The sequence below is a fragment of the Pongo abelii genome, chromosome 14 (genome assembly GCF_028885655.2).
Source record: "Pongo abelii isolate AG06213 chromosome 14, NHGRI_mPonAbe1-v2.0_pri, whole genome shotgun sequence".
NCBI lineage: Eukaryota > Metazoa > Chordata > Mammalia > Primates > Hominidae > Pongo > Pongo abelii.
The window spans coordinates 52,057,317-52,070,489 of record NC_071999.2 but is presented as its reverse complement, the minus strand read 5'-3'; the positions used below and the strand labels follow the sequence as shown (position 1 = coordinate 52,070,489).

Below are 13,173 nucleotides of genomic sequence, written 5' to 3'. Positions count from 1 at the left end.
TCTTTTTTCAGGTCTTAGGGACCTGAACACCCAAATCCCATACCATAGGATATTCACTCCAGGGAGGCACATACCTGTGGAAATCCCAACACTCATCAGAAGTTTTCCCAGTGAGCATGCAATCAGATGAATGGCAAGTCAAAGCTGAGATAGCCTATGAGTGCTGCCCCAACGTGAATGTGGACTTGCAAACAGATGTGAGATGTGTGAAGTTCTTTAGTGGGACCCTCCTATCTCCCATGAGCACTGACAAGCACTCACCCTACTCCCTCTTTCCTCTGTCTCTGTGACTCAAAAATCCTCCACTGGATAAGCACATAATATTTCTTTAGATAAATTAAGAAATTTAATCAGGTTAGAAATAAAGACTGTCCTCAGGCCTGAAAGCCATCTGTTTGGGTTAAAAGATGGTTTTTGCATTTGAAGTTTAAATCTCCAAAAAGATGGTTTTTGCATTTGAGTTAAAAGATGGTTTTTACATTTGAAGCCAGCTCATGGTCTTTTTTTCCAAGTTCTTGAGACCCACTCACAACACTGCCCCCTTTAGCTCTCTCTGTGGACATCTTCTCCAGCTGTGCCTTCTTCCCAACCTTATCCTCATTTATGGTTTCAACTCTACAGTGAAATATCTATCTCCCAGCACAGAGCTCTCTCCTGACTTACCAATGTCATGCAGGGATGCAGAGAAGTATGTGTGCTCACAAGGGAGAGCATGTACCAGGTCATCCCCATGTGGCCCCACAAGGTGGGCTTCAGTCCTTAGTCAATCCCCCACAGTCAATTACCTATGCTCAGCTCCACTGTGGATGTCCCATTAGTGCTTCAGAACCAAATTGAATTAATGCTCTCCATTTGTCCCTACTCCTAGAAATAAGACGTGAGAGAAGAACAATTTGTTATTCTCCCTGTATTTCTTAATTCATGGCAAGGCAGCAGTCCAATAGCCAACCATACCCTTTACATCTCCACCCAATGTCTCATACATACATACATACATATATATATATATATATATATGATTTATTATGGTATATGATTGGGTCAAACATATGTATATATGTTTGACACTGGGTGGAGATGTATATATATCACAATATGTACATATGTTTGACCCAATCACATACCATACATACCATACTATATACATATATATATTCTCTTTCATATATATATATATATGTATATTCTTCCTCACACACTCATGGATGCATCCATTGCTGGGAATCCTCATCAACTCTTGCTTAGATCTCTTTGCCTACAGACGCAACCACCTCTCAAATATTTTCTGCACTGCCTCCTTCTAAATCATGAATCTTTATTACATCATCCTCCAATTTAAAATCCATCAATAATCCCCATTGCATTCAGGATAAAATCAAAATCCTTAACATTAAAAAAAAATAGAAAAAAAGGAACCGTTGACATTCTTTCTCTTGCTGAACTTTTTTCATCTTTCATTACTGCTCCTCAAACCCAGCCTAACGCTCGCCTGTGCACACTTACCTCATATTTCATTCCTGAAGTGTGGTTCTTGCTCTCATTTCTGAGCTTCTGCACATGCGGCTCTCTCTTCTTAGAGCCCTCCCACCTTAGGCCTGCCCACATCACCTAGTAAATTGCTTATCCTTTAAAGGAGCTTGCTTTTGTATCATCAAGAAAACATTCTGTAATTCAACAACTATTTATTGAGTGAGTTCTCATGGCCACAGTTCCTGCACAATCATCTATCAAAGCTTTTATTTCAGTGCATTTCATAGTGTGCTTCCACAATTAGAAACAAATCTTGAGGTCAGGAACTGTTATGACTCACTTTTTATAGTTTTCTACCCAATAGAATGATTAGGTGAAACATACATTGTGAAGGAATGAGTGAGTGGATGGATGAATGAATGAATGAGTAAAAAAGGTGTGAGTACTTGAGAATACTTAATGTGCTAATTTAATATCTTTAGTTCCAAAAAGCTACATGCCCTTTAATAAAAAACATACTTTATTAAAAACCTAAAAGGACTCACTTTTAAGGCTAGAAATTCTGCATCAGGAAGAAGCCTATAAAAGAGAAATTTTGGAGGGCAGGGGACAGAAATATTTTCCCAAAGCACACCACGTGGGGCAACTGCACACTCCAGCAATGGTTCTGAGCATCACCGTGATACCTATGTATGTATGCATGTCACTAGCATAAAAACCTCTGGCTTCATCCCAAGACTGACTGATCAACTTGCTCATTTACGTTACTGCTCCCCAGTGCATCTTGGACACTCTGAACCAGGATACTTCCCCAGATGTTCTGGGCATTTCCACCTAATTACATGAATTTCCTCTGCTTAAAATGCCCTCCCCCATCCTTGTCTGCTCAGCCAGGTTCTATAATGTTGTGGAGAAACCTGAGTTTTGGGAATTGGGATTTGGGTGACCTGGCTTCAAACTCCTGCTAATCACTCACTTACTGTGTCACCCCGGCCAAATTACATCTCTGAACTGCAGTTTCCTTATCCGTGACACCCAGCTAATCTCATGTAGTTTATAGGGTATCCATACGGAGTCAATGAGATGACAGGGATTTACCACAGAAGTGAGGAACTCAAGCTCTGCCTTTGAAGGGAGGTTCTTAAGGAAGAATTCAAGTATTTCTGTCCGAGAAAGGTAAAATCAAGAGAACACAGAGGAAAAAAAAAATCGCATTTGAAAGAAAAGTTGATGTTGCACAGATGAAAGGTGTGTCTCTCTCTGCCCTTCACTGTAAGAGTTTAGGATTTCCTTTCACAAGAAAGATTTTAGAATGTCTCAGCGATTCAGGTGGCGATTGAGGCTATGCTTCAGGCAAGAAAGTCACTTCCTGCTTCTGAAAACAATAGAAATGAGTTTTAGTTCTACAACTGTGATCCTGAGACGGCGAGCTGAGAAAACACTCCCCTCTATCCCTTGAGAATTGTGGATGAAACCAAAGAATTTTTTGTTTCAGATAGAAACAAAATCATGGTGATTTCAGGGCTTTGGGAAAATTTTTGTTATAGATAGAAATACAAATTTCTTAGGTCACAGGATTCCAGTCTGTATTATTTCTTTTGCTTCTTTCTAGCTGTTTGTTCTAGGAAACTTCCAAGCAGTTGCTAAATCTACAATCAGATAACTATGCTAAGTGTATCTGTGCACTTTACTTCAAACTTTTTTTAGGCGTGCTGGGGGCGAGCAAAAATGGGGGGGAGTCTGGGTACCCAAAATTCATGAAATCAATAGCATGAGGAGACTTGTTCCAAATGCTATGACAAGGGTGTTCACATCTGACAAGGGCCTTATACTGTGCCTAGTATCCAAGAGGTATTAAAACAATGATTGCTGCATTCATCTTAATCACGAGATAATCTTCCTCCTATCATTTCTAAGCCAATGAACCAAATGGAATCTCAACCATATTGTTATACGACCATTAACTATGCAAGAGGCTCTCCCTCAGCCTTTGCTTCCCACCTCCTTGCCTGCCTCTCCTGCCTTCTAGAACATTTTCTACCATCTCTTCTTGTTTCTCACACCTCCCTCCCCTTGCAGCTTCCCCGCACACCCACACCCTACAGCCTCCGCCCCAGCTGGCTGCTTGCCATGGAAAAGGCTCAGCAGACCACCAGCCACCTCCCAATTGCTGCCTCCGCCATCACCCACAAGAAAACAGCTCTCAAAATACCCAATGAAAGTGCTGCTGGCTCTTGGAGTTTGCCTTACATGCTACTGCTTCTAAAAGTTCAAAATAAACAACTTTTAAAAGCCCCTTAATTCTGAAAATATCAGGCCTGAGATCACTCCTTTTCATTTGCATTCTAATGGACTCTAAAATGCTTCATGAAAATAACTTGGAGACTAATGGTCATGGATATTGATTTTTTTCAGGAGGGAGGGAGCATTAAATATGAATTTCAGCATAATTAATTGTAGCCGAACAGAGATGTAAGCCAGTTTGCAACACTAAATATACAGAAAGCTGAAGAGGTAGTGCACTAGGAAAAGTCATCTGTCATGGCAAAGAAAGAGCATTGCAGTCATACTTCTCATGACTGGTTCCTCTCACTGGGCTCCTTCAACCCATTTCAATAAACACATACCATGAATAATGCATGTTATGGAAAGTAGCAGATAGGCCCTGAGAACAGAAGTGTTTTTGTGAAACTTCTAATTAAAACTTACCTTGCAGCATTATTGCATCTTTATGTGTATCTGACTCCTTAATGTTACTTTATCCATCTAGCCCCCTAAATACCTGTGGTTAAATTCATCTGCATTAGATCTCTGTATTCTACTTCCTTACATTCTGATGGATTTTATCTCTGGTAGCACCTTTCAGCACCATTAAAGGGACATGAACACATTTTGTGCTGCTCCTTGATTGTACTTTCACTTGACTGTCATTAGAAATCTCATACTTTACATGTCCAAAACCAAAACTCTGACCTCCTTCCACTAAAACCAAACAAAACCCACCAACTACAGTCTTTCTCATTTCAGTGAATGGGAAAGTACTCATTGCATTTCAAGTATTTCAATTCAAACACCTTACAGTCATCCCTGACACCTCCCTTTCTCTCATCCTCCACATCCAATCTATCAGAAAATCTTCTCTGATGTTTGTTCTATGAGATTTCTAGGCAGTAACTAAATCTGTCACCTCTACCTTCACATTTAATCTCCACTTCTCACTAATCCACTGCTACTGCTCTGGTTAGGACCACCATCACCTCTGGCCTGTATATATGACCTCAGTATTGCACCTTTGCTCCTTGACAGTGTATCCCTACACAGCATCCAGAACTATCCTTTTAAAATGGAAATCAGATCATGTCCTGCCTTTGCTCAAAACTCTGCAATACCTCCCATCTCACCCAGGGTAAAAGCCAAAGTCTTTACAATTTCCTGTGGAGTAGTTTGCTAGGGCCACAATAACAAAGAACCACACAAACTGGGTGGCTTAAATAACAGAAATGTATTGTCTTGCAGTTCCAGAGGCCAAAAGACCAAGATCAACGTGTCAGCAGGATTGTTGCCTTCTAAGGGTTGTGAGGGGGAATCTGTTCCGTGGCCTCTCCTAGCTTCTGGGTGTTTGTTGGCCATCACTGACATCCCTTAACTTGTAGAAACATCACTCCAGTCTTTGACTTAATCCTCATATGGCATTCTCCCCACATGTGTGTCTGGGTCCAAATTTCCTATTTTTATAAGGACACTAGTCATATTGCATTAAGGACCCACTTACTCCAATATGACCTCATCTTATTACAGCTGCAATGGCCCTATTTCCAAAGAAGTTCACGCTCTGAGGTACTAGAGTTTAGGACTTCAACCTATGAATTTGGAGAGAACATGGATTCAATATTCTAAGAGGCCCACAGAAACTGACTTTGAGCTCCCTCCTTCTCTGACTCCTGCCCTGCTGCTGGCTCATTCCACTCCAGCCATGCTGGCCTCCTTGCTGCCCATGCACATGCCAGGACCTTTGCAGTCACTATCCTCTGAGCCTGCAAACTGCCTCTCTCAGGAGCACTAATTTTATCACCTTCTTCAAGACTTTGCTCCAAATGTCACCTGCTGGAGGAACTCTACACGAACCATTCCATTTTAAAGTGAAACTGATAATTCCCCCCAACACACTCCCAGCCCTCTTTACCTTGCTCTATTTTCCTTTGCATAGCACTTGCCACCTTCGAGTATATGTGACTTACAATGTATTATGCTTATTATTGATAGTTGTCTTCCCCCATTAGAATGTAAGCTCCATATTTCTTTTTTGTTTTATTCACTGATAAATTCTAAGTCCCTCAAACTGTACCTGGAATAGGGCAAGATGTCAAAAAACATTTGTTGAAGGAATGAATAAAATGTAATTCACAAGTTCTTCTGATTCATAAGGAAAATCACAAATTGATCAGAGCTCTTTCCCTAAAAAATCCTGAAGAAATAGCTTTAAGAGGGAAGAATTCTGAAGGAATCCCTAAGGAGGCATATAATTTTTCATTCGAAATGTATGAACTTGGTAGAACAAAGAAAACAGTCCTTTCATCAAATACTAGAAACCATGTCTGTAAAAATAAACTTGATCGCTTTAGACAAGGCAAATCAGTCAAGCAATTTAGACTGAAATTTACTTTACTATTTTGAATTAGGTATTTTGACTCTGTATACAACCAGAAATTCCCACTTAATTACAATTCCTCATTTTATTTAGGGTCACATAGATTTGAGAAATCCTGGGGGTGAGGTGCTTTCATTAAAATGTGTGAACAGACTCCCAGACTCCTACTACAATAGGTCTAAATGCAAAAAAAAAAAAGAATTGCACTTAAAGATTTGACTGTCTTTGCCATAGGAAGCCATATGCTGGTAATAACATTTTATTTTAAGCAAAATGTTCTTCGGAGAAAAAAATAAAGAAGCATAATTGGGGAAGTGAAAAAGTAAATGTCTTTTGTTTTTAATGTGTTTCATGTAGGGAGACTCAGACTGGACTCAAATTCAGAGGTCTTACAGTTTATTTGCCTGTCAGAGTGAATGTTTTCCTAGAAACTCTGGTGGAGCCGCACTGAGTCATCTACGCTCTTTCCTGCTCTCTTTTGACAAGCAGCATCTATTTCTGAGATGATTGCGCAGGCTTCAGAGACAGCCTTTCCTGAAACCTGGCTGCTTTTATGTCCCTGAGTTCCAGGAGATATCTTCAGATCCTTATAATAAATCTTTTCCTTTGCATAAGCTAACTCTGTTACTTCCAACCAAATATACTTATGTTTGACATCTGTTTTCCACCATCTAGACTGCGTGACCTGGGTTTCCTTGATATAATTTTCCAGTATATGATATAAATCCTTTTCTCCACAATATTCTTATTTTATTGACAGTGGATATTTACAAAGCACCCACAGGTAAGGCTTCTACTGCCAGAGAAAAAGAGTTTTAAACTAGAAAGTTGGCCAAAAAAATCCGTAGTATGTATGCAGTTTCTGTGAACAAAATTCTCACAAATATAAGCCTTTAAAATTTTAAATAAAGTATTCTGTCATTTAAGATTACATAAATGCTTATTCATACTGCCTCAATAGAGACATTTATATTGTACCCAGTTTTCAAATATAAATATAAGTAATATATTCAGGTCACTGAATTTTTGTGCTACATTGATTTTTTTTGGTTCATTCATATGACATCTGTGAAAATTACTGCTATCATTCTCTTTATGTATTAGTGCATAGCTTCAACCCTGTAATTTTAAAACACATTATTCAAATCCTAGCTTTATTGGTCACTTAAAATAAGCTATTTTTTTCTTTCTGAAGTCAATCAGTCACCCTCCCCCACCACCCCCTCTCTTATTGACTAAGAATACTCAGAAGGTTTTGCAGAATAAGGAAAAGGAGGCTCGAGAGGTAAATATTTACAATGACACCTTCATCTCTACAAAGTAATGTCATCCAACAGTTTTCAAAGTCTGTAAAAAATATGTGTGGTTATTATATTTCCTCCTCAGAAGCAGCACAGCTAGTATAAGTATATTCCACACAAAGTCTATTATGCTCTGCCTCCCATTATCACCTCCCCCTACAGACCCCTGCTCTGTTACACACCCTGCAATCTCCAAAGAGCCTCCCGCCTGCCTCCCATCAGCAGTGGATATGGCCAACTAAGAAAGTATTTTTATGTGGTGAGGAGTAATAGAGAAAGATGGCATAGAGGGGTGGAGGTGAGGGCAGTAGAGCAAAGAAGCACATCTATACTATGATCACCTTTCTATTCCAAGGCCTCTTGTCCATACCTTTGATTATACAACACATTTATTAATCACAAGCTATATATAAGGCACCAACTGTAGCTATAAAGGAGAGAAAAAATGAGAAACACAGGCATTATACAACCAATTCTAAGTGTGATATATGTTGTGGAGAAGTGCAGGTGCTCCACAATAACAGAACCACAGTCTCAAGGCCACACATGCCTACACTGACTCAGTGACTCCTCCGCCCATGTAACCCCTTTAGGTAGGGGAGATGACTGATTACACAGATGATGAAAGTGGGATTCCCAGGATTTAGGGGTTTGCCTAAAGTTTTGTAATGCAAGGTTTTTAATTCACAGAGTTGGATCGAGATGTGACCAACCATTCCAATTTGCCTGGGACTGAGAAGTTTCTCAGGATACAAGATTTCCAGTCTTGGGCAAAGTAGGAAGGTCATTCACTCAAATCCATTTCAATTCCCTTTCCAAATTGGCCAGTATTTATAGTTTCTTTTTAAAGTTGTTTACCATTTACTTTATATTATAGAGCTTTCTGGGCATTGTCAATGTACTCAATGAGCAATTCACAAAAGAGAAAATAAAATTCTCCAGTGATTAATGAAAAACACGTAACCAGATCTAGTTGTACCCAACATACTATATGTCACTCTAGCAGATTTTACAAAGGTCTTACTGGTTTTTTTTAATATCAATGTCTTTTATTTACATATGTAGTATACAAATTCCATTGTAAACACAATTAGCAGTCTCCTGAAAAAAACAACATATTGATGGCAGTGCTTCAACTGTAGCCCAAATTTCTATATAAAGTTTTGCACCTTGGTTACAGCATTCAGGTTTCCCTACTTGGTACTAGATTTTCCTTGTATTTTCAATCATTTTATGTTTTCAGAAAGTTTTCCTATCTTTATCTTCAAAGAGAGTCATTTCATCTAATCATCTATGTGATCTTTTTTCTAATGTCTTCTAAATGTTTCATTAGCAATTTCCTGCAGTTTCTCAGAGTCCTTCTTGAGAGGCAGTGCAAGATGATTAAAAACTCAGACCCTGATTCAGTGCATGGATTCAAGTCCTATTCTACTTTCTTTCTAGGTGACCTTGGAAAAGTTGTTATAATTCTCTGTACCTGAGATTCCTCATCCGTAAAATGCAAATAATCATAGTACTACTTTATAAACTTGTTCTAAAAATTCAGTGATTTTTATAAATCAGAGGATGTAGAGCAATTCCTGGCACATAGTATGTACCTAAATGTGTTAGTTAATGTTATTTTTCATATATCATTCAGTAATTCTTATACTTCTAAGATTTTAAGATCAGAAATCTAAGATTTTTATTAACAGAAATGTATACAATTCCTAGAATACATATACCATGTTATTTTAAAATAGATGACACTGATTTAATGTTACATTTTAAAGAAAATATTAGATTCATTTCACAGTATATGATGTGATAATAGGGTATGGGGTGCTCACTAGTATGCACAGGATATTTAGATCAAGAACTCAAGGGAGAAGTTTGGGAATATGGGTGATAGTTGACAGTAGTCATGGAAATGGATGAGCATGGTCCTCTAGCTCTACTTTGCAGAGCTAGAAGAGAAGCGATCCCAGAGAGAATCCCAGGAAGAAATGGAGGAAACAGATCTTAAGGAAGATAAGAAAGAAAAACTGTAGAAAAGTGTGTCTGTTCAGGGGTGAATGTTGAATTCTGCACATAGTTTTATGAGTTAAGCATTCAGGCTCCCACTTTGAAGATACCAACAGTTTGATTCATCACTAATCATCTTGGTAAAAAAAATAAAAATAAAAATAAAGTGAGGTCTAGTGATGAAGGCAGAAGCAAGACTGTTACAGCAGGCATAGGAGTGAATGGGAAGGGAGGAAGTAAAAACAGCAATACCAGCAACTCTTTTCAGAGCTAGAAAGGAAGAGAGACTGTGATGAAGAGGATTAGTACTGAAGAAATGTGGCAAATCCTCCTTCTTACGATGGTGGTAGAAACAAAGTAGGATACCTTTGGCAGATCCCTAAACTGGGAAAAGTACAGAGTTGAGACCTTGTGGGAAGCCACGTCAGAGAAAATGAGAGGACAAAGAGATGGCCATTAAGACCCAGAATAAAAACAGAGATTGAAACTGGGTATATAGAACTGGGGATCTAAGATCAAAGCAGTATAAAGTTAAAAGCAGTGAAGAAGTATAGGATAATTCAGGAATTGCCTAGAGCAGAATTTAATTTTTGCAGGAGGTTCTTCGTGACAGCTGCCATGTACATACGTGGCTGACTTAGAAAGGATGGCATGGACTAGCAGGGCTGAGAGAATAAATATGAAGACTTGGCAATTTTAGATTCATAGAATGTTGAAGTTGAAAGAAGTTATGTAGGCTATGGAGTTAAAGTTCTCCAATTTATCAATTTACAAGTGCATGTTGTCATATAATAATTGCTTGTTAACTATAGTGTACCATGCATGATGCTACATGCTAGACATTTGTACAGAACAGCTTTATAGTAATTTTACCTGTAGCATCTGTAGTATAGATTCTACTTTCCTGGTTTTTGATGAGCCCAATAATTTTGTTCAGAAATTATTCCATTTTTGGTTTATTTTAATTCAATGTCTTCCTTTTCCTAACAGCTTTGAGACCATCGACCTTTGACATAGTTCTCTGCTTATTCTTTTTCTAGCCTTCTAATGTTGCAGATTCACTAATTGGAAATCAACAGACAAAAATTCTCTCCTAGTTACCCTATATCTGCTCAGAGTGAATCCCATTTTCCCTCTAAATCCGTGCTGCCTTAGCACTCACCACTGACAACCAAGAATAAGCCCTTAAGTGAAATGGATTGAATCACTGAATTCAGGAAATGAATAAGGATGCAAATATTATTAGTCAATAAAGTAATCCAAGAGGAAGGTTAAAAATGACATCATTTTGTACAATGATATCTCCTATTGGTTCTCCTTCTATGAATTTTTTTTTCACATCAGCAAATAAGCTTTTGGCCTCCAAAATTAACATTTAATAGGAAGGAAGGAACACACAACACTCACCACTCCAATGAGCATTTATCGGGCAATTGGAATTAGTAAAGTGTGACCACATAAAAATGGGCATTTTTCAATTAATAATACAAAAACAAACAATATCTGAATCCAAGAAAAGGGTTGGCCTGTCCTCTCCCATCTGGTCCTACATAATAGGGAAGACACATCAAAAGCACCGTGTTCTGTCCTGGGAGCTACCATTAAACGGGACATTAACAAACAGAAGCTTGTCTGAAGGATAGAGAAGCTTCTATACTCTGACAAAGAGCTGAAAGCAGCCTGTAACAAAGAATTGGAAAACTGGAGACAATTTAGTTTAAAGAAAAGAGGACAGATTTAAGGAGTTAAGGCTAAAGGAACAGCTCATTAGCCTTCTTCAAATATTCCAAGGACTATGATGAGAATGCAATTTTCCAAGTTGTGATGGAAAAATAACAAAAACAAAAATCTGTGACAAGAAATTTTAGTTCTTGCATGTTTTGTTGCTTTTTGTTATTTGTAATACCTGCTGCCTCCTAAGAAGGATAGATTCTGGTACCTGGAGGCTTCTTTGTTTGCTAAACACCGGGTAGCTCTGGGGATAAAAAGAAATGACTAAACTCACTGAATAAGAATGGCAGAGAGTTGTAATGACTCAGAGACAGGACTGAGCCCAAAGAGAGCAGGATCCATGGAGATGTGTAGCCCATTCCTATCTGGGGCAAACATTTGAAGAAAGAAAAGACCCAGTACATGGCAGCCGAAGGGAAACTTTAAGAACTACAAAAATATAATAATTTTTTTCAAAATAAATTATATGGATAAAAAATAGTACAAAAATGTTTACAAGAAAATACAGTTTTCTACCACACTACACCTTATCCTATAATGAACCTCCATTTCAAGGGCAATAACTTTTCAATATTTCTGGTTTTGTTTTCTTATTTTGTTTTCATGCACCATACTTACATTTTAAATATTATACTTTTATATTATCTGTTAATTTATAAGCTTTAAAAATTGCCTATTACTCTTATGACTGTATTTAATAGGTTTAAAATTCTTCATTTTCCTCTACCAGTATTGAAGAAGGAATTAATGAAATCAACTATAACCTAATAGTAGTAGTAATAGAAATTTTAATATCCTCTTAAAGTTGCTGCAAAGTGTGACCCTCCCTTACACTCAAGTTAAAAGAATATTAACAGCCTGTCTTCTCTCTGTGGACAGTGGACCTTATCTATACTCCCCAACTCCACATTCCTTAAAGTTTATTACAGGCCCAGCAAGTTCCTGCATGGCTGAAGGGTCACAAGACTGTTAAGTTTAGGTTGTAAGACATGTTTCTCTCAAGATATAAGAAATATTGGAATGCTGCCTTTGTTTCTTGCTTCTGTAACTTGCTTCCCACCTCACGTAGTTCCTGCCTTAAAGATGTTTAAAAGTAGGAAAAGCCCTTTTTTGGGGCTCAGACTTTCTGGACGTATGTCCGGCTGAGCCAGTGATCACCTTAATTTAATAAACTCTCCTGAATGTTTTTCAGTCTCTCCTGTCTTTGATTGTTCCACAACATTTCTGGGGGCTCATCTGGGATTGGAGATGGCAGATTTTCTGTCTCCTTTGCCTGTGGACTAGAGCCCCAGGAAGTGGGAGACCGGGGTCCTTGGCACCACCGAGAGTTTCAGCCCGAAAGGAGAATTACCCTTCCGTGTTCTGGAGCTCTCCCTGACAGCAGAAATGGAACTGGTAGAAAGAGTTGCAGGACAGTCACAGGAGCAGCACTCAGACATATGAACCATGGCAAGGTTTGGGCCCTAAGGCAAGACCCATCCCATAAGGACGGAAGGGGGGTCTGATCACCTCCCAGGGAATGATGACTAGTCCGAACCAAGGGGGTTGGGACAATGGGAGAGGCCCATTGATTTGGACAAAACTCACACCCTGACACCAGACACGGGTGGGGCTCGTGAGTCGGTCAGAAAGGCAAACCGTTTCAGGGACGGGGGAGGTGTGTGAAAGTGCGTGAAAGAGATGGTCTCAGGAGAGACCAACATGGGGCGTGATGTGGGGAGGCACAGCATGGACTGTGTGCTCTGAGGCGAGTGTAGGAAAAACCAGACCTAGGACACTGCATACAGCCCATAAGACCAGTTCCACAGCTGCAGCTAGCTGTGACAGGAATTAATGCACACTTCTGGCTAAGCAGTCTCTGAACCTCCCGCAATAGGACTCGTTCTGGTGGATCTGAGAGTGAAAGTGCATCACGAGGGAGGAAATGGGAGGAAAAGTGTCAAAGCCTACTCCACTGTAGTGCATGCTAAAACACTTTTAAAAAGGTTTTAATGGTGATTATGGGATTAAGCTAACTCC

The 13,173-nt window shown here is 39.0% G+C and overlaps 1 pseudogene; it reads left to right on the top strand.

Moving 5' to 3' along the window:
* The window catches only part of LOC134759866 (uncharacterized), a 30,851-nt pseudogene extending 18,254 nt beyond the window's left edge, over positions 1 to 12,597 (top strand).
* The last annotated feature ends 576 nt before the right edge of the window (positions 12,598 to 13,173 follow it).